The 22,252-nt window shown below is 45.2% G+C and overlaps 1 long non-coding RNA gene and 1 pseudogene across 1 annotated transcript in view; one reads left to right on the plus strand and one right to left on the minus strand.

Moving 5' to 3' along the window:
• LOC121585718 overlaps positions 1-568 on the minus strand; it is a 50,780-nt gene extending 50,212 nt beyond the window's left edge. The window contains exon 1 of the long non-coding RNA XR_006003890.1: positions 497-568. This is a non-coding gene — a long non-coding RNA (uncharacterized LOC121585718). The remainder of the gene's footprint in view (positions 1-496) is intronic.
• A 3,094-nt stretch (positions 569-3,662) lies between these two features.
• On the plus strand, positions 3,663-22,165 carry LOC121586935 (annotated as a pseudogene).
• Positions 22,166-22,252: the final 87 nt, after the last annotated feature.

Here is a 22,252-nt window from a genome sequence, read left to right on the forward strand (position 1 = left end):
CAGATCGTTAGTAGGCCTGTTGACTTTATGCTGTTCAAATTGTACGATATTCACTTCTTTAGTATTTCAAGATGCATCCTACATTTCTACATTAAAGTTACAAAACCTGTGTGTAAAGAACAACTATTTTCATCTATAGCTATAGGCTTGCCAACTGCCACATAGCCATTACCATGTTAGGCTACACTTTCAGATTGATGGAATAGCCTAAAACTATTTTTGTGTTGTGTTGTAGTCTACCCGTCGGCCCTATTCATTTTATCACTCACATTTTCTTTATTAATTCACACATAACACAGTGATGCAGTTTATATGGTATAAGTGTAGCCTACATTTGACAACATTTTAGTGGCACTGGTGGCCTATATATTTTTGCCTAATTGCTGTAAAAAATAGACTAGGCTACTGAAAAAAAACACCTCCTCTATGATGAAATCGCACAATCTGATCTAATAGGCTAGTTCTAGTTAGGATTAAGTAAATCTTAAAAACTCACCATTGTATTTCACTCTGTAGCATAATGTGATGGGGAATTCAGAGGTATGAAAAAGTCACGCGTTGTCTTGAGAGAAGTCTGCTAAAAGAGACAAAGCAGTGCCCTCTGCAGGACATGATAGCTAACCTACCCATGCGACGTCATAATTCTTCTTCATCATCAAATTCATCATCGTCATGAGAGTTTGAAAACTGTAGGCTTTTATTTTCCTTCTGACATAATGACATACCCGTTCATCAAGAATAGGGCAATTTTATTTCCATCTTTCCACATACATTTGGTGAGCATATTTCATCCACTTACAGTAAAGTGTGTTGTTATTTTCATTCATTTGATTTCAGTGATTCATTTCAGTGATTCAACTGTTGTGTCACTTAAAAATAGAGTTATAGCCCACGCGACAAAGCCCCCTGATTCTTGAGACTGTTCAACATCCAAAACGTAAATAGAAAGCTCATAAAGAAAACAGTTATGGTTACACAGTATCCCGCTTGAGGAGAACACTTGTGTGAAAGGCCTATGCGCCCTCGGTAGGCTACCTATATCCTGCAGGGGGCATCCTTGGCATGCGTCTACTCTAGCGATCTAGCCTACATCAAAGGTGAGGGTAGGTCTACTCAACACTACCACGTGTTGAGTAGAACCGAGTTTGGCAGAACCGAGTTAGGAAAACCCTGGGGAAATAGGTAGCCTACACTGTAGCCCAGGGGTAGGCAACCCTGTTCATGCACCGCAGGTACTGCAGGATTTTGTTCCAACTAGGCACCACAGCTGACCAACTGAGCTAATTGATCAGTTCAGTGATTGCCTAAATTCAACACACCTGGTCTTCCAGGTTGGTTAAATCAAACACATGAAGTGCCTGCAGCACTCCAGGACCAGGGTTGCCTTCCCCTGGTGTAGCCTATGCAAGAAAGGAAACACAAAATAGGTCAGGTTGCTGTAACCTGGCAGTAGTAATGTTGATAGTAAGGAACTGTAGGCACATTTTACAAAATGGCTGTCATTATTTGCAGGTAATTGCATTATTGACCACATCTCAAGAATTCCAGGAGAGAAGTTCCCACATTCCTATAGGACTCTTTATAAGTGAGAGTGCTGAATTTGAAAATTGGCAAAAACATATTTTCATGTTTGCATGATTCATAATCGCTTTATGAGGGATGAAGGGTCTTCGGTACATTTGTCTTTGTGTTGTGGAAATTGATAATCAATATGGTCATATTAACCTTATTAATCATCAATATAACTCTGAAATTCATAGGCTTATAAGCTGCTAACCTTATCTAAATATATTACATTTATACATTTCAGCACAATTACTATATGGATGGACTCACCACGTGCATGTCTAGTATTGCCGCGGTCACGTGCTATTCGGAACTCTGAAATTACACTTCTGAAATTACACTTCTCTGTTTCTCTCTTTATCTACCCTGACCAGTGTTAGGGCTTTAAAATCCTGGGGTGAGTTCAGCCCCTGTCACAGGACTGTATATTGCCATGGACATAGGACAACATTGTACACACAAACCCCTAAAATGCAGATGATGATCAACCCCTGGGCCCCATAGTCCCAAAGGACAACACCTAGGCCTACAGTCTGGATCATCAGTTCAATACAATTGTATTGCATTTAACAGTGTGATCTGGATGTTGAATATTGTCCAAACACAATTCTACATCAATGCAGGTGAATTTATTCAACACACTTACCCTGGATTGCAATTTAGGTTATTCCACTACCTACAGTTGCCATGCTCTTTCTATAGTCAACTAGTAATTCTTATAAAATATGGTTTGAAAAGACCTACAACTACTGAGCAATTTGGGAAGATTTGTTTTTCCAGGAGGGATTTTCTCTTTGAAGATGCACGGGAGCTTGAGCATCTGTATGGTCGTCGGCAAGGAAACGAGACGCAGCACCGCCCCCTAACATTGTACTGCAAAGGAAAATCTTGCGCAGGGGAGCGTGCATACCTCTCACGTCAATCATGATTAGTTCGCCAAGTAGTGAGAAACTGTTACATACTTGAAGTAAAGCTATATAGTGACAAAAGTTTAAAGTTTAGTGGCAAGGAGTTGTCAGGAAACAACATGTCTGACGAGGAGAATGTTCCCCTCTTTCGGGAGGATGACAAGAGTAAAGTTTATAGGGAAAAAAGTTTGTCGGATTTTGGAAGTGAGGCAGGAAACCTGGGAGAAGAAGTGTGTTGCATTCGAGGATAACCAGACAGTTCTGAAAAGCTTCTTCGAAAAGCAAGGTAATGTGATGTTTTTTACTATACTATCGACTGGTGCCCGCGACTGCTAGCACGTTACTTAGTAACTTTAGTACTTTAATGTGTTATTAGTGTTGTAAACACATTATTGTTTTGGGTCTATGGGCAAGGTGACATTGTAAATTATAGTTTTCCTTGACTCTTTTTATACAGTAGAACATTGTCATGGCTACTGCCTTTGTAAATCAATCTTTAGGCCTCACCTGCTCCTTAAAACAAATAATGTTATGTTCTCAAAAAGAGATCTGTGTCCATCATTGCTGAAACCTGCAGGAAACTTACTTTTTGGCTTGGTCTCCCAGCCTTTTCTTCCACAGCTGTCATTCACTGTTGAACAGGTAATCAAGTGTTTCTTTTGACCTAGTCACCAATCCGTATTAGTCAGTCAGACGGTCCACTAAATAATTCTGACCTGATTTAAGTTTAATCATTAAACAACTAGCTTGAAATAAGGTTAGACCTATATTGATAGATTAAATGAAATATGTATCGCTGCTTGTTTATACCAAAGACCAATAAACATCAATCGAGATTTTGCCTTCTCTATTTGGTCAAGGTGACAAAATATCCACAAGTAGTCATGGTATTAAGATGTAGTCATGTGGATATTTTTTGTTTGCGTGTTTATCCCGAAGACCAAAAACGTGAACAGATAGAGAAGGCCTACTTTGCCTAATCTAATTTGTCACTGTGTGTGTGCCACTACTGTCCAATGAGAAGAACCGTCAGACGTGATGTCACAAGATGTGGCCGGCCATTCAGAGAACATGAGGAACAAGGTTCAATGTCTTTGAGTGATTTTAGGGCATTTATCTTATGAATCAGGCATGATAGCCATGACCGGAAAACATTGTTTATTGGTGGAGCTATGATCAGGAGAAAACATTGTTTATTGGTGGCGCTATGATCAGGAGAACACATTACACACACTTCAGAGGCTATCTCACAAGACTTGACCTCTAATTTAGTCAGCACTATCAACTGTTTTAACATTACATCCATGCTTCCCATTCCCTCCAAGTCTGGATGAGCTGGAGCAGTTTCTGCGGGCCACAGATGAGGGGCTGAGGCAGGCTGTGTCTGAGGAGGACCATGGTGGCTTAGTGGAAGTGATGGGATACCTGCTGGTGGTCAGGGACAGACAGGTGGTCACAGACAGGCTGTTTGACCCTCTCAAAGACACTGTCATCCTGCTGGAGAGATATGGAGAGACCATCCCAGAGCTGTTCTACTCCCAACTGGGGGCGAGGACCTGGTCTACTCCCAACTGGAGGTGAGGACCTGGACTACTCCCAACTGGAGGTGAGGACCTGGTCTACTCCCAACTGGAGGTGAGGACCTGGACTACTCCCAACTGGAGGTGAGGACCTGGACTACTCCCAACTGGGGGTGAGGACCTGGACTACTCCCAACTGGGGGTGAGGACCTGGTCTACTCCCAACTGGGGGTGAGGACCTGGACTACTCCCAACTGGGGGTGAGGACCTGGTCTACTCCCAACTGGGGGTGAGGACCTGGACTACTCCCAACTGGAGGTGAGGACCTGGACTACTCCCAACTGGAGGTGAGGACCTGGACTACTCCCAACTGGGGGTGAGGACCTGGACTACTCCCAACTGGGGGTGAGGACCTGGACTACTCCCAACTGGGGGCGAGGACCTGGTCTACTCCCAACTGGAGGTGAGGACCTGGACTACTCCCAACTGGAGTTGAGGACCTGGACTACTCCCAACTGGAGGTGAGGACCTGGACTACATCCCAAATGGCACCCTATTCCCTATGTTGTAGCTGCAACTGGACATCCTGTCTTCTTCTGCCGGTGTATAGGAACTCCCGGAGAAGTGGAGCGGAGCCAAGAAGCTGGCTTTATCAGTGAGGCATGAGGTGGCACCGTTACAAAATGTGGAGGTGGCTGTTACACGAAGACGATGCACAGCTTTTGAGGTGTGAGGAAGAGCTGAGTCCCAAATGGCACCCAATTCCCTTTATAGTGCACTACTTTTGAACTGGGCCCATAGGGTACTAAGGAAGAGGTTGCCAGTTTGGGACCAACACAACGTTTTTTCACTTATCACTTCCTTTAACCCACAGCTGATCACCTGCTCCATGGACCATTTACGTTATCCTGTTCTACATTATAAAAGGTATCCCTTGTGTAACACTCTACAGATGAACCAGAACAAGTTCAGAGAGAAGTTCAGAACAGAGGCTCCCTTCAGTTACAATGCTGTGAAGCCTTACACCAGTCTGGAGAAAGTAGGTGGTCCAATATCTAGCTTTATATTCATCTAGCATTATATTCATCTAGCATTATATTTTTCAGTTATAATGACATTTAAGTGTCAAGTCTTGAGTTAAAAAACCTATTTAATTGATTTGACAAAAATATATTAAATGTATGAGTGACGGACCTCTCATAAAAACAGTAGATGGTTGTTTTTACTGAATGTACAGAGCATTTATAATTTTCTTGTTGTATGTTGTAGTCTCACAGAGAGATTGTCACCCTGGAGAGAGAGATTGTGGAGCTGCAGGAGTCCACTAACCTGTTTGAAGTGACCGTCTTAGACTACAGGGAGCTCAGACTCTGTCAGAGCGAGATCACTGTCCTTAAACAACTATATTACGTCCAGGTAACCAGCTCTGGGACATTGTCCTATACGTTCAGGTAACCAGCTCTGGGACATTGTCCTATACGTTCAGGTAACCAGCTCTGGGACATTGTCCTATACGTTCAGGTAACCAGCTCTGGGACATTGTCCTTTACGTTCAGGTAACCAGCTCTGGGACATTGTCCTATACGTTCAGGTAACCAGCTCTGGGACATTGTCCTATATGTTCAGGTAACCAGCTCTGGGACATTGTCCTATACGTTCAGGTAACCAGCTCTGGGACATTGTCCTATACGTTCAGGTAACCAGCTCTGGGACATTGTCCTATACGTTCAGGTAACCAGCTCTGGGACATTGTCCTATACGTTCAGGTAACCAGCTCTGGGACATTGTCCTATACGTTCAGGTAACCAGCTCTGGGACATTGTCCTATACGTTCAGGTAACCAGCTCTGGGACATTGTCCTATATGTTCAGGTAACCAGCCACACTGATATACTAGCTACCCCTGAAAAAACCTTTGGTAACTCTTTAAAGTAGAATGCTTTATTACAAGTTATAAGCATGTCAGCTTGAAGTAAAGAGTTAGCAAAATATCACCGCTATCTGTAAAAAGACTGGAAATAATTCTAAGTGTTTCTGCACAATCTAACCCCAGAGCTGTGGAAGCCCTCTCCTGACTCTTTAGGATAACACCATAATCTAACCCCAGAACTGTGGAAGCCCTCTCCTGACTCTTTAGGATAACACCATAATCTAACCCCAGAGCTGTGGAAGCCCTCTCCTGACTCTTTAACACCATAATCTAACCCCAGAACTGTGGAAGCCCTCTCCTGACTCTTTAGGATAACACCATAATCTAACCCCAGAGCTGGGGAAACCCTCTCCTGACTCTTTAGGATAACACCATAATCTAACCCCAGAGCTGTGGAAGCCCTCTCCTGACTCTTTAGGATAACACCATAATCTAACCCCAGAACTGTGGAAGCCCTCTCCTGACTCTTTAGGATAACACCATAATCTAACCCCAGAGCTGTGGAAGCCCTCTCCTGACTCTTTAGGATAACACCATCATCTAACCCCAGAGCTGTGGAAGCCCTCTCCTGACTCTTTAGGATAACACCATAATCTAACCCCAGAGCTGTGGAAGCCCTCTCCTGACTCTTTAGGATAACACCATAATCTAACCCCAGAGCTGTGGAAGCCCTCTCCTGACTCGTTAGGATAACATCATAATCTAACCCCAGAGCTGTGGAAGCCCTCTCCTGACTCTTTAGGATAACACCATCATCTAACCCCAGAGCTGTGGAAGCCCTCTCCTGACTCTTTAGGATAACACCATAATCTAACCCCAGAGCTGTGGAAGCCCTCTCCTGACTCTTTAGGATAACACCATAATCTAACCCCAGAGCTGTGGAAGCCCTCTCCTGACTCTTTAGGATAACACCATAATCTAACCCCAGAGCTGTGGAAGCCCTCTCCTGACTCTTTAGGATAACACCATCATCTAACCCCAGAGCTGTGGAAGCCCTCTCCTGACTCTTTAGGATAACACCATAATCTAACCCCAGAGCTGTGGAAGCCCTCTCCTGACTCTTTAGGATAACACCATCATCTAACCCCAGAGCTGTGGAAGCCCTCTCCTGACTCTTTAGGATAACACCATAATCTAACCCCAGAGCTGTGGAAGCCCTCTCCTGACTCTTTAGGATAACACCATAATCTAACCCCAGAGCTGTGGAAGCCCTCTCCTGACTCGTTAGGATAACATCATAATCTAACCCCAGAGCTGTGGAAGCCCTCTCCTGACTCTTTAGGATAACACCATCATCTAACCCCAGAGCTGTGGAAGCCCTCTCCTGACTCTTTAGGATAACACCATAATCTAACCCCAGAGCTGTGGAAGCCCTCTCCTGACTCTTTAGGATAACACCATCATCTAACCCCAGAGCTGTGGAAGCCCTCTCCTGACTCTTTAGGATAACACCATAATCTAACCCCAGAGCTGTGGAAGCCCTCTCCTGACTCTTTAACACCATAATCTAACCCCAGAACTGTGGAAGCCCTCTCCTGACTCTTTAGGATAACACCATAATCTAACCCCAGAGCTGTGGAAGCCCTCTCCTGACTCTTTAGGATAACACCATAATCTAACCCCAGAGCTGTGGAAGCCCTCTCCTGACTCTTTAGGATAACACCATAATCTAACCCCAGAGCTGTGGAAGCCCTCTCCTGACTCTTTAGGATAACACCATCATCTAACCCCAGAGCTGTGGAAGCCCTCTCCTGACTCTTTAGGATAACACCATAATCTAACTCCAGAGCTGTGTAAACCCTCTCCTGACTCTTTAGGATAACACCATAATCTAACCCCAGAGCTGTGGAAGCCCTCTCCTGACTCGTTAGGATAGCATCATAATCTAACCCCAGAGCTGTGGAAGCCCTCTCCTGACTCTTTAGGATAACACCATCATCTAACCCCAGAGCTGTGGAAGCCCTCTCCTGACTCTTTAGGATAACATCATAATCTAACCCCAGAGCTGTGGAAGCCCTCTCCTGACTCTTTAGGATAACACCATAATCTAACCCCAGAACTGTGGAAGCCCTCTCCTGACTATTTAGGATAACACCAGTGTGTCCCTGGGACCTTCAAAATGGTCCCATTAAGGCTCCTCGTCCCCATTCATTTACTTGTGTATATTTATCTATGCAGTGCAGTGTGGAGGACTGGACAATGACCAAGTGGAGGGAGATAAACGTGGACGCAGAGCTCAGGAGGTTTGTCAAGGTGACGTCATCTTCTACCTAGCTAACGCATCCACACACACACACACACACACACACCATCACCCTCCCCATCTCTTCTGCAGTATGTTCTGTCGTTATACCCTATGTGACAAGAGCATCTGTTAAAGGACCAAAATGTTAAACATTTAAAAGACCCACACCACTACCCGGAAATGTAATGCATGGAGGGAAAATGCTCAATGACAAAGCACCCCAGAAAAAGAAGAAATTACCCATAGAAATGTAATTCATCCAGCCATCATTTCTACAGCATGTTACATTAATGGATTGATCTATTGGAATGCATGGATCTATCCTGGGTGCGTCCCAAATGGCACCCTATTCCATTTATAGTGTACTACTTTTGACCAGACCCCTATGGGTCCTGGTCAAAAGTAGTGCACTATAAAGCAATTGAAAATAGGGTGCCATTTGGGACGCATCCCTATTCATTGAATCTCTTATCAGATCTGTGCTAGTTCCCTCCGTCACCTTGGTGGTGGTGATGAGTTGAGCCCAGCGGCGTTCCCGTATGGCCTGGTTCTGCAGCTCGCTGACAGCCCTCCGTGACGTCAACAGGTTCTTCACATAGAGATTTAACCCACGATACACGTCCCACACACGGGCCTCTTTGTCCAGTTTATGGATGTCCTACACAAACAGACAGTAGATAAGTTCAACACTATCAGTTAGACAGCATCATTAGAGCATCTGTTTGTTTGCTCACACTGTCTGTGTAGGATGGACTTCACCATGACAGACAGAATCACCCTGGAAGACCTGTTGGCACTGCAGCTTCATCTGTTTGAAGAGGAAGTTTGTAACATAGTGGATCAGGCAGTCAAGGAGATGGTCGTTGAAAAGGTCTCGCATTCGGAATTATCCATCTATTTACTGTACTGTGATACAATGGGAGTTTTATAATGGGAACGATTCAAATGTGATGTCATGTGTTTGCTTTTTATTGTCTCAGGTTTTAAGTGAGATTAGTCAGACATGGGCAACGATGGAGGTAGTCTACGAGGATCACTATCGAACCTCGACCCCTCTATTGAAGTGTGATGTGTAACTGATTGAAACAGGAAGATCATCAGGTAGCCTACATTTCAATGAATGAATGACATTCCAATGCCTGTCTTCAATAATTGTTTAGAAAAAAATATGTTTAATACTTTAATCAAAATCATGATATATCTTGGATACGTTTACAAATGGCTGAACTGTAGTTCATAGTCCATTTTCCAAAACAGCAGTTCACTGTATGATGAAGAAGAAGAAGCAGAGGAAGGGGACGGGGAAGAAGAAGATGAAGCGGGAGAGGAAGAGGAAGAGATTCTCCTGGTGTGTTATGTACAGTAATGTAGTATTTTTGGGCTCTGGTCAAAAATAGGGCACTATATAGGGAATAGGGTGCCACTTAGTATGCATATGCAGCCTGTGAGTGTCTGACTGTTCTTACTATAGAGGAGAGCTGAGGAGAGCGGTCTCTCTCAGACAGACAGCCCTATTGAGAGGAGAGGAGAGCGGTCTCTCTCAGACAGACAGCCCTATTGAGAGGAGAGGAGAGCGGTCTCTCAGACAGACAGCGCTATTGAGAGGAGAGGAGAGAGGTCTCACTCAGACAGACAGACAGCCATATTGAGGCCCAATGTGATTAATGGCTGTTGCTGGACATTGTTGTCTGGGGAGGCTCTTTGTTATAATACCTCTTCTCTTTGTTATAATACCTCTTCTCTTTGTTATAATACCTCTTCTCTTTGTTATAATACCTCTTCTCTTTGTTATAATACCTCAAAACATTCAACATGAAATTGTACAAGAGACAACCTAAAATATATTTTTTAAAGGCTTGTGTCGGTTATTGTCATGCCACTTAACTTTGTTTCAAACCATTAAGGTCCTGTCATCCATGTCAATTCAGGAAGTAAACTGAAATTCTAATTCCAATTTTTCTCTATGCTTTTCAACCCTGGTATACTTACCCTCTCAACCATCTCCACGGCCTTGTCTTTTTCCTAAGAGATGCAGCTCCAGGGGATCTCCCAGAGTAAGCACGTGGAGCACTTCCTGGTGCAGGTGTCAGGTCTGCAGGGCCGGCTGACGGTGGCTGACTCTGTGCTGCTGGTCTGGCTGGAGGTCCAGAGGACCTGGGCCTACCTGGAGAGCATCTTCATTGGGTCAGAGGACGTCAGCCACCATCTGTCCCACGACGCACTCAGGTTCCAGGACATTGACACAGACTTCCCGGTCCTCCCTTAGTTACTTCCACTGTATTAGGGTTGCACAATTCCGGTAACTTTCCCAAAAATTCCCAAGTTTACCGGAAATCCTGGTTGGAGTGTTCCGGATCCCTCCTTATTCCCTCCTGATTCCAGGAATCTTCCAGCCAGGATTTCTGGAAGAACGTTACTGAAAGTTACTGAAATCTTGCAACCCTACTCCCTCTAAATATATAGAGATTGAATTCAGTGGTCTCTGATGAAATATGACTATCACAATAAACTGTAGTACCCTACAGTATACAGTACTCTGTGTATTTAATAAACTACAGTACCCTACAGTATACAATACTTTGTGTATTTAATAAACTACAGTACCCTACAGTATACAATACTATGTGTATTTAATAAACTACAGTACCCTACAGTATACAATACTCTGTGTATTTAATAAACTACAGTATACAATACTCTGTGTATTTAATAAACTACAGTACCCTACAGTATACAATACTCTGTGTATTTAATAAATGACAGTACCCTACATATATAATACTCTGTGTATTTCATAAATTACAGTACCCTACAGTTACAATACTCTGTGTATTTAATAAACTACATTACCCTACAGTATTCACTACTCTGTGTATTTAATAAACTACAGTACCCTACAGTATATAATACTCTGTGCAGGAGTTGATGTTGGACAGCGCCAAAACAAAGAACATCATTAAGGCCACCAACAAACCCCATCTGTTTGAGAAACTAGAGGATCTACAGAAAAGGTTCACCTGGCCAATCACTTTGAAGATATAAATGTTTTTCGTAGGAGTTCGACATATTGTACTCTATCTATTACATCGAGTTTAAAGATTAGTCTGAAGATTTCCCTGTAGGATGTACTTGTTCTCTGTTCCAGACTGGCTCTGTGTGAGAAAGCACTAGCTGAGTACCTGGAGACCAAGAGACTGGTGTTTCCTCGCATCTGCTTTGTCTCATTAACAGACTTACTGGAGATCCTCTCCAAGAGCAGCCATCCCAAATAGAAACCACAAGATTCTTCTTTTCCTTTGCTTTGATCGTGAGAAATAGTTGTGCAATATTTACACAAGGATAACTGACATTCTCTGCCCTCAATTCAGCCCAAGTAGCCTGCACTGGCTCTCAGATCTGGTGGACAACGTGTGGATGGTGTTTCAGAGGCTGGAGGAGGGGTTTAAGTCAGCGCTCAACAAGAAACAGGTGACTTGTGGCTCCATGTAGGATCCTTTTGATTAAGATCCAATATTGTCAACACAAAACATTTTTGTTAGAGCACAACAAAGACTGTACAGGTGCATTAACCATGGCTGTCAAATTTGAAATGATGAAAGTGTATGCCTCGATCTTCCTCCGCTAGGAGACACAGACCCAGTAGTTATCATACCTTTCCATTCCATTATTACCTCCCAGAGGTATTCTATACTCCATCAGTCTAAGCACCTGTAATGGAGGTGGGGACAGGGACATGTGGAGGTGGAGGTGTTGAATGTAGCTGTCAGTCAGAAACATGAACACCTGTTTTATTATCTCCCTTCATAGAGAGCTGCTGAGCTGTTGATGTCTGAGCCCCAAACAACACCCTATTCACTATGACTATAGGGCCTCATATGGCTCTGGTCAAAAGTAGTGCACTAGTGTGTATATAGGAAATAGGGTGCCATTTGGGACTCAGACGATGTGTCTGTAGAGCCGCGGAGGGAGGCTCACAGAGAGTTGCTCTATTATCAGTGTTGTCACTGTCATCAGCAGTACATAGTTAAGGTTAGCACGTCCTTGGGCTGTTTGAATTATCTCCCTGTCTGCGTCCCAAATGGCACCCTATTTCCTGTATAGTGCACTACTTTTTACCAGGGCTTCCATAAGGCTCTGGTCTAAGGGGATAGGGTGCCATTTGGGATGCAACCCCTGCTTCCCTTCAACCTACAGACCCACTGCTGATTAGATCTCCTGTCATGCTAGACTGGTGATAAATGCAAGCTGCTGTACTTCTTCACATACACTGTCTATAGACATATAGATGCACGCATACAGTACATTACACACACACACACACACACACACACACACACAGAGACTCACTCACCCTTCAAGTCAAACACTTTGATGAATGAGGTGTATTTTAGCGGTATTCTACTCCAGAGGTAAAATTACATTCCTTTGTGAAAGCGGTGTACTCCCTGATGAGGACGGGATTCTTTAGTTCTTATTAAAGCCATTACCAAATGACTATAGTAGCCTACAGAGCTAGTTCAACTACTGTAGGTACATATTAGACCAGGGGTGTCCCTCCCTCCTCCTGAAGAGCTACCATTACATTTACATTTTAGTCATTTAGCAGACGCTCTTATCCAGAGTGACTTACAGTTAGTGAGTGCATACATTATTTTATATACTGGCCCCCCGTGGGAATCCAACCCACAACCCTGGCGTTGCAAACGCCATGCTCTACCAACTGAGCTACATCCCTGCCGGACATTCCCTCCCCTACCCTGGACGACACTGGGCCAATTGTGCGCCGCCCCATGGGTCTCCCGGTCGCGGCCGGCTACGACAGAGCCTGGATTCGAAACAGGATCTCTAGTGGCACAGCTAGCACTGCGATGCAGTGCCTTAGACCACTGCGCCACTCTGCAGGCTTTCCCAGTGCTTATGCAGCCCATCTGATTCTATTAGTACTATCAGCTGTGGTACAACTTGGTTGGAGCAAAACTTGCATATCCAGAAGCTCTCTAGCCAGAGGGTTGGCCTCTCCTGTATTATACACAAATGGCTGGTTTCCCAGACAGAGATCAAGCCATGTCATGGACTAAAAATAATGTTGAAATAGCTTTTTAGTCCAGGACTCGTCTTATTCAGTGTCCAGGAAACCGTCTCAAAGTCAGCTGTACTGTATGTTCGTCACTCAGGCTTGTTCTGGTGCAGGTTTCTCAGCTCAACTCGTTGATCACCATGCTGTTGGGAAACAGAAGATCATGACCATCTGCACCATAGACGTCCACGTCAGAGACGTAGTGTCCAAGCTCATCACTCAGAAGGTTCATGATTCGTCCTCTTTCACTTCTGACTCGACTTCTCACTGTAGACATCTGGGCATGTATTCATAAAGCGTGACTAAGTACCATCATACCTGTCGCCACTCAACGCCCCGCATTAATAAAGGATCTAAGAGTAGGAGTGCTAATCTAGGATCAGTTTAGCCTTTCAGTTCACTCCTACTCTGAGAGCCTTCGTGAATATACCTGTAAATCTAAATATCTATCCATGTTTAGTGCTCTGTCTGGTGTGTTTTTTATTTATTTTTATTTTTTATATATTTTCCTTTATTGTGTTCCCCTAACCCTACCACCCCTCCCCTAATTGGAGTAAACTAATGGACAACAACACGTAGGCTTCTACTTCCAGCTTATACATACTATATACATTTTACGGACACAGTATATTTTACAATAGTAATCTTTTGTTTGTTTTTAGTCCCATCCTTCAGCTACCCTCAACCCCTCCCATCTATCTCTGAAGACCATACAGTTTTGATTTCTATTTGCCATATCTTTTTCAACTGTGCTGTTTCGCAAAAGTTCTGAACATTTCTATTCTCATAGATTCTACAGATTGTAAATTAAAGATAAACATTTTTCCTAAGAGTATTATTATATTATTGATCAATTGACTGTAACTTTTCAAATCACCCAGCAGTGCTATTTGCAGAGTTAGCTCCAGGTAAATGTTGCAATTCTTCAGTCATTCTTGAACCTTCGACCAAAAACAAGCTAGATATGGACAGTACCTTTGCTTTATCTTGGCCAGGTCGCAGTTGTAAATGAGAACCTGTTCTCAACTGGCTTACCTGGTTAAATAAAGGTGAAATAAAAAAAAATAAAAGTACCAAAACAAATGATCTAATGATTCTGTCTCTTCGCAGCAAAATCTGCAGAGCTGAGATGGTTGTATCCCCCATATGTATATATACAGTGGGGAGAACAAGTATTTGATACACTGCCAATTTTGCAGGTTTTCCTACTTACAAAGCATAAAGAGGTCTGTAATTTTTATCATAGGTACACTTCAACTGTCAGAAATGGAATCTAAAACAAAAATCCAGAAAAACACATTGTATGATTTTTAAGTAATTCATTTGCATTTTATTGCATGACATAAGTATTTGATACATCAGAAAAGCAGAACTTAATATTTGGTACAGAAACCTTTGTTTGCAATTACAGAGATCATACGTTTCCTGTAGGTCTTGACCAGGTTTGCACACACTGCAGCAAGGATTTTGGCCCACTCCTCCATACAGACCTTCTCCAGATCCTTCAGGTTTCGGGGCTGTCGATGGGCAATACGGACTTTCAGCTCCCTCCAAAGATTTTCTATTGGGTTCAGGTCTGGAGACTGGCTAGGCCACTCCAGGACCTTGAGATGCTTCTTACGGAGCCACTCCTTAGTTGCCCTGGCTGTGTGTTTCGGGTCGTTGTCATGCTGGAAGACCCAGCCCCGACCCATCTTCAATGCTCTTACTGAGGGAAGGAGGTTGTTGGCCAAGATCTCGCGATACAGTGAGGGAAAAAAGTATTTCATCCCCTGCTGATTTTGTATGTTTGCCCACTGACAAAGAAATGATCAGTCTATAATTTTAATGGTAGGTTTATTTGAACAGTGAGAGACAGAATAACAACAAAAAAATTCAGAAAAACGCATGTCAAAAATGTTATAAATGTATTTGCCTTTTAATGAGGGAAATAAGTATTTGACCCCTCTGCAAAACATGACTTAGTACTTGGTGGCAAAACCCTTGTTGGCAATCACAGAGGTCAGACGTTTCTTGTAGTTGGCCACCAGGTTTGCACACACCTCAGGAGGGATTTTGTCCCACTCCTCTTTGCAGATCTTCTCCAAGTCATTAAAGATTCGAGGCTGACGTTTGGCAACTCGAATCTTCAGCTACCTCCACAGATTTTCTATGGGATTAAGGTCTGGAGACTGGCTACATCACTCCAGGACCTTAATGTGCTTCTTCTTGAGCCACTCCTTTGTTGCCTTGGCCGTGTGTTTTGGGTCATTGTCATGCTAGAATACCCATCCACGACCTATTTTCAATGCCCTGGCTGAGGGAAGGAGGTTCTCACCCAATATTTGACGGTACATGGCCCTGTCCATCTTCCCTTTGATGCGGTAAAGTTGTCCTGTCCCCTTAGCAGAAAAACACCCCCAAAGCATAATGTTTCCACCTCCATGTTTGATGGTGGGGATGGTGTTCTTGGGGTCATAGGCAGCATTCCTCCTCCTCCAAACACGGCGAGTTGAGTTGATGCCAAAGAGCTCAATTTTGGTCTCATCTGACCACAACACTTTCACCCAGTTCTCCTCTGAATCATTCAGATGTTCATTGGCAAACTTCAGACGGCCCTGTATATGTGCTTTCTTGAGCAGGGGGACCTTGCGGGCGCTGCAGAATTTCAGTCCTTCACGGCGTAGTGTGTTACCGATTGTTTTCTTGGTGACTATGGTCCCAGCTGCCTTGAGATCATTGACAAGATCCTCCCGTGTAGTTCTGGGCTGATTCCTCACCGTTCTCATGATCATTGCAAATCCACGAGGTGAGATCTTATATGGAGCCCCAGGCCGAGGGAGTTTGACAGGTCTTTTGTGTTTCTTCCATTTGCGAATAATCGCACCAACTGTTGTCACCTTCTCACCAAGCTGCTTGGTGATGGTCTTGTAGCCCATTCCAGCCTTGTGTAGGTCTACAATCTTGTCCCTGACATCATTGGAGAGCTCTTTGGTCTTGGCCATGGTGGAGAATTTGGAATCTGATTGATTGATTGCTTCTGTGAACAGGTGTCTTTTATGCAGGTAACAAACTGAGATTAGGAGCACTCCCTTTAAGAGTGTGCTCCTAATCTCAGCTCGTTACCTGTATAAAAGACACCTCGGAGCCAGAAATCTTTCTGATTGAGAGGGGGTCAAATACTTATTTCCCTCATTAAAAGGCAAATCAATTTATAACATTTTTGACATGCATTTTTCTGGATTTCTTTGTTGTTATTCTGTCTCTCACTGTTCAAATAAACCTACCATTAAAATTATAGACTGATCATTTCTTTGTCAGTGGGCAAACGTACAAAATCAGCAGGGGATCAAATACTTTTTTCCCTCACTGTACATGGCCCCATCCATCCTCCCCTCAATACGGTGCAGTCGTCCTGTCCCCTTTGCAGAAAAGCATCCCCAAAGAATGATGTTTCCACCTCCATGCTTCACGGTTGGGATGGTGTTCTTGGAGTTGCACTCATCCTTCTTCTTCCTCCAAACACGGCGAGTGGAGTTTTGACCAAAAAGCTCTATTTTTGTCTCATCAGACCACATGACTTTCTCCCATTCCTCCTCTGGATCATCCAGATGGTCATTGGCAAACTTCAGATGGGCCTGGACATGCGCTGGCTTGAGCAGGGGGACCTTGCGTGCGCTGCAGGATTTTAATCCATGATGGAGTAGTGTGTTAATAATGGTTTTCTTTGAGACTGTTGTCCCAGCTCTCTTCAGGTCATTGACCAGGTCCTGCCGTGTAGTTCTGGGCTGATCCCTCACCTTCCTCATGATCATTGATGCCCCACGAGGTGAGATCTTGCATGGAGCCCCAGACCGAGGGTGATTGACCGTCATCTTGAACTTCTTCCATTTTCTAATAATTGCGCCAACAGTTGTTGCCTTCTCACCAAGCTGCTTGCCTATTGTCCTGTAGCCCATCCCAGCCTTGTGCAGGTCTACAATTTTATCCCTGATGTCCTTACACAGCTCTCTGGTCTTGGCCATTGTGGAGAGGTTGGAGTCTGTTTGATTGAGTGTGTGGACAGGTGTCTTTTATACAGGTAACGAGTTCAAACAGGTGCAGTTAATACAGGTAATGAGTGGAGAACAGGAGGGCTTCTTAAAGAAAAACTAACAGGTCTGTGAGAGCCGGAATTCTTACTGGTTGGTAGGTGATCAAATACTTATGTCATGCAATAAAATGCAAATTAATTACTTAAAAATCATACAATGTGATTTTCTGGATTTTTGTTTTAGATTCCGTCTCTCACAGTTGAAGTTTACCTATGATAAAAATTACAGACCTCTACATGCTTTGTAAGTAGGAAAACCTGCAAAATCGGCAGTGTATCAAATACTTGTTCTCCACACTGTATATAACATTCTATTGATTGCAAGAATTTTGTATAATAATTTAAATTGGAAAACTCGAAGTTTTGAATCCAGCGTCGTTTTGTGTATCAGTTCATAAACTGTGTGCCATGGAATCGGTACATCGAAAATCTCTTCCCAACTATTATGCAATCTATATGGCACAGCTGTCCATGTTTTGGTCCTTAAATTAAACTGGTATACTTTATTATTTATCACAATTTTCTTTAACACATTTTTGTCTTTAATGCAGGGCCGACAGACAAGTTCCTTACTTTCTCCCCCTTCCACCTGCCTCTGGATAATGTTTTTACAGGTGACCCACGGGCAGGCTTTCTACTGGCTGTCTCAGCTGAGGCATCGCTGGGACGAGCAGCAGAGACACTGGCTGGCTAACATCTGTGGTGCTCAGTTCCTCTGCTCCTACGAATACCTGGGGAACACCCCTCTTCTGGTCATCATCTTGTCATTAGGTTTATTTCATGTTAACAACTGTGTTGCTATCAGTGCTGATTAAAATACAAAATAAAAGCTGATTAGGGATACTAAATATTATCTTACTGTACTTTTATTTTCTGTCCTAAAGAATATCATTATTCAGTAGTCAGGGATAGAGAGCTGTGATAAATGACGACTTTGTTGTTCTCAGTGTGTGATGTTGTTGTTGTTGTGGCCATGTGTAGGTGCTACATCCCTCTGACCCAGTCTCTCCACCTGACTAAGAGTGGGTCCCCGGCAGGCCCTGCTGGCACTGGGAAGACTGAGACCACCAAGGATCTGGGCCGGGCCCTGGGCGTCATGGTTTATACATCTTCAACTGCTCTGAACAGATGGACTAGAAGGTTAGAACATGGCCACATTTGTTAGACTTTTTTGTTGTTGTTGACTTAACTTGTTTTTCAGTTGGAATAGCACCAGTCACCAACACCACAATATTGCATTTTCATATTAATTGATGTACAGTATTTCTCCCTCTGCACTTGAATAGTTCCTTGTGCGTGTTGTATAACACCCAGGTGGTGTTTATAATGATGTCATCCCCTGTCATGTCCAGTCTATAGGGAACATCTATAAGGACCTGGCCCTGACTGGAGCCTGGGGCTGCTTTGATTAATTCAACCGTATCTCTGTGGAGGTCCTGTCAGTGGTGGCTGTGCAGGTCAAAACCATTCAGACTGCCATCCGCAACAAGAGGAAGAGGTGGGGACCGTTTTTATGATGTGAACACAGGGTCGTATTCAGTAAGGAGAATATGTATTTAAATGGCGACGTACTAGCCAAACTTGTCCAACAAGAAGACAGATTTTTCATTTTTCTGTTGCAAAACGTTTTGATACGGTTTACCCTGTTGAACATGACCCTGGTTCCTTGATTTGCACACAACATTACAAATCTGGATTGATTGTTGATGTGGATGTTTCTTAACGTTCTGTGAACAACACCAAGAGAAATTCCATACAACAACTACTGTTGCATGGCAATACAGTTTTCTGATTCAGATCACAACCGGAACAACATGTTATATATAAGTTATCCTCAGACACAACTGACAATCCCTCAACCTTGCACCAGGTTCTTGTTCCTGGAAGAGGAGATTGTGTTAAAATCGTCAGTAGGGATCTTCATCACCATGAACCCAGGCTACGCAGGCAGGACGGAGCTACCTGAGAACTTCAAGGCTCTCTTCAGGTACAGCTAGCTCCATTCTCTCACCATATTATCCTCTCCTAGGACCACGTGCCATGGTGGTGCCTGACATTGCGCTGATCTGTGAGATCATGCTGGTGGCTGAAGGCTTCCTCAGTGCCTGTCACGCCCTGGCTCTGGGGACACTGTTATGTTGAGCCAGGGTGTGTAGATCAATGTGTTTTGGTTCTATGGGTGCTATTTCTATGTTGGCCAGAGTGGCTCCCAATCAGAGGCAACGAGTGTCAGGTGTTGCTGGCTGTCTCTGATTGGGAGCCATATTTATACAGTCTGTTTTTCATTCGTGTTTGTGGGATTTTGTTTCAAGTCTGTTTATGTTAGACCGTGAACTGTCACGTATCGTTTGTTGTTTTTGATCGTGTCTCTAATTAAAGAGTATGTTTGCCTGCAACGCTGCGCCTTGGTCCTCATCTGTTCTAGACGATCGTGACAGAAAATCCCACCACAACTGGACCAAGCAGCGAGTCGAGGATCCATCGCCAGGGAAATCCCTAGCAGATCTCCGTGGCAGCCTCGACTGGGTCAAGCCGAGTGAAGAGCAGAGAGAGTGGACTTGGGAACAATGGAGGAAGAGCTTCGACTGGGTCAAGCCAATTGAGGAGCTGAATAGCGGGAGTTGGAGGCAGAAGAGCGAGAGTTGGGCGAGAACTATAGAGGCCTGGCCCACGGGGAGGAGAGACCCCCAGAACATTTTTAGGGGGGGGCTCACGACGTCGGGGCAGCAGGAGGCCGCGATAGAGCGGTCCAGCGGGTTGGCAGAGGAGGCCGCCAGGTTACGGGGGCCACTGGTAGAAGAGGGGATGGAAGGTGTAGAGGCACGGCGAGAGGTACTGGGGTGTGTTACCAGTCCGGTCCGGCCCGTTCCAGATCCCGGTGTAGGGCCAGTGGTGTGTGTCCCCAGTACGGTCCGGTCTGTTCCTGCTCCCCGCACCAAGTCAGTGGTGCACTTCGTCAGCCCGGCTCGGCCCGTTCCTGCTCCCCGCACCAAGTCAGTGGTGCGCTTCGTCAGCCCGGCTCGGCCCGTTCCTGCTCCCCGCACAAAGTCAGTGGTGCGCTCGTCAGCCCGGCTCGGCCCGTTCCTGCTCCCCGCACCAAGTCAGTGGTGCACCCGTCAGCCCGGCTCGGCCCGTTCCTGCTCCCGCACCAAGTCAGTGGTGCGCCCGTCAGCCCGGCTCGGCCCGTTCCTGCTCCCCGCACTCAAGTTAGTGGTGCGCTTCGTCAGCCCGGCTCGGCCCATTCCTGCTCCCCGCACCAAGTCAGTGGTGCGCTTTGTCAGCCCGGCTCGGCCCGTTCCTGCTCCCCGCACCAAGTCAGTGGTGCGCTTCGTCAGCCCGGCTCGGCCCGTTCCTGCTCCCCGCACCAAGTCAGTGGTGCGTTTCGTCAGCCCGGTTCGGCTCACTCCTGCTCCTCACACCAAGCCAGTGGTGTGCGTTGTCAGTCCAGCACGGCCCGTGCCTGTTCTCCACACCAAGCCAGTGGTGGGCGTCGGCAGTCCGGCACGGCCCGTGCCTGTTCCACTGGTGCCTGGTTCGGCACTGGTCAGATGTTTTACGCCGGAGCTAGAGCAATCCGCTCCATCAGTGTGCAGTCCAGACCGGACCAGGGGTACTTTGGGGGGTTGGAGAGGGAGCGGGGATCAGGCCCGGAGCCGGATCCGCCGCCTAGGCGGAGTGCCCACCCGGTCCCTCCCCTGTGGTATTTGGTTGACGCGGTCGGAGTCCGCGCCTTTAGGGGGGGTACTGTCACGCCCTGGCTCTGGGGACACTGTTATGTTGAGCCAGGGTGTGTAGATCAATGTGTTTTGGTTCTATGGGTGCTATTTCTATGTTGGCCAGAGTGGCTCCCAATCAGAGGCAACGAGTGTCAGGTGTTGCTGGCTGTCTCTGATTGGGAGCCATATTTATACAGTCTGTTTTTCATTCGTGTTTGTGGGATTTTGTTTCAAGTCTGTTTATGTTAGACCGTGAACTGTCACGTATCGTTTGTTGTTTTTGATCGTGTCTCTAATTAAAGAGTATGTTTGCCTGCAACGCTGCGCCTTGGTCCTCATCTGTTCTAGACGATCGTGACAGTGCCAAGCTACTGGCCAATACGTTTATTACCATGTACACACTCTGCAAGGAGCTGCTCTCCAAACAGGTAACTATACTACCAATGCATTATATGCACACACACACACACACACACACACACACACACACACACACACACACACATCACCTTGCTGTTCGATCCCCTGACGGATCATACCAAAGACTGCAAAAATGGGACCTGATGCGTCTCTGCTTGGCACTCAGCATTAAGGACATAGATTGGGGGTAAGGCCCTGCGCTAGACTAGTGTCCTTTCTAGGGGGTGTACTGGTACATCAAGCTGCCTCACTACAGAAACAGGAGATAGACTAGTGTCTTGTCCAGGAGGTGTATTTACATCAAGCTGCCTCACGCTACAGAAACAGGAGATAGACAAGTGTCCTGTCCAGGGGATGTACTGGTACATCAAGCTGCCTCACTACAGAAACAGGAGATAGACTAGTGTCCTGTCCAGGGGGTGTACTGGTACATCAAGCTGCCTCACTACAGAAACAGGAGATAGACTAGTGTCCTGTCCAGGGGGTGTACTGGTACATCAAGCTGCCTCACTACAGAAATAGCAGATAGACTAGTGTCCTGTCCAGTGCTATCTTCTCCAATCTTCCTCTGTCTTAGGACCACTATGACTGGGGTTTGCATGCGGTCAAGTTCGTTTTGCTGATTGAGGGAGCTATGAAGAGAGGGGACAAGCCAGGTAGACGTTACTGTCCATTCAGCCAGGTAGATGTTACTGTCCGTACAGCCAGGTAGATGTTACTGTCCATACAGCCAGGTAAACATTAGACGTTACTGTCCATACAGCCAGGTAGATGTTACTGTCTGTACAGCCAGGTAGAT

This window comes from Coregonus clupeaformis, chromosome 17 (assembly GCF_020615455.1).
Source record: "Coregonus clupeaformis isolate EN_2021a chromosome 17, ASM2061545v1, whole genome shotgun sequence".
NCBI classification, from domain to species: domain Eukaryota; kingdom Metazoa; phylum Chordata; class Actinopteri; order Salmoniformes; family Salmonidae; genus Coregonus; species Coregonus clupeaformis.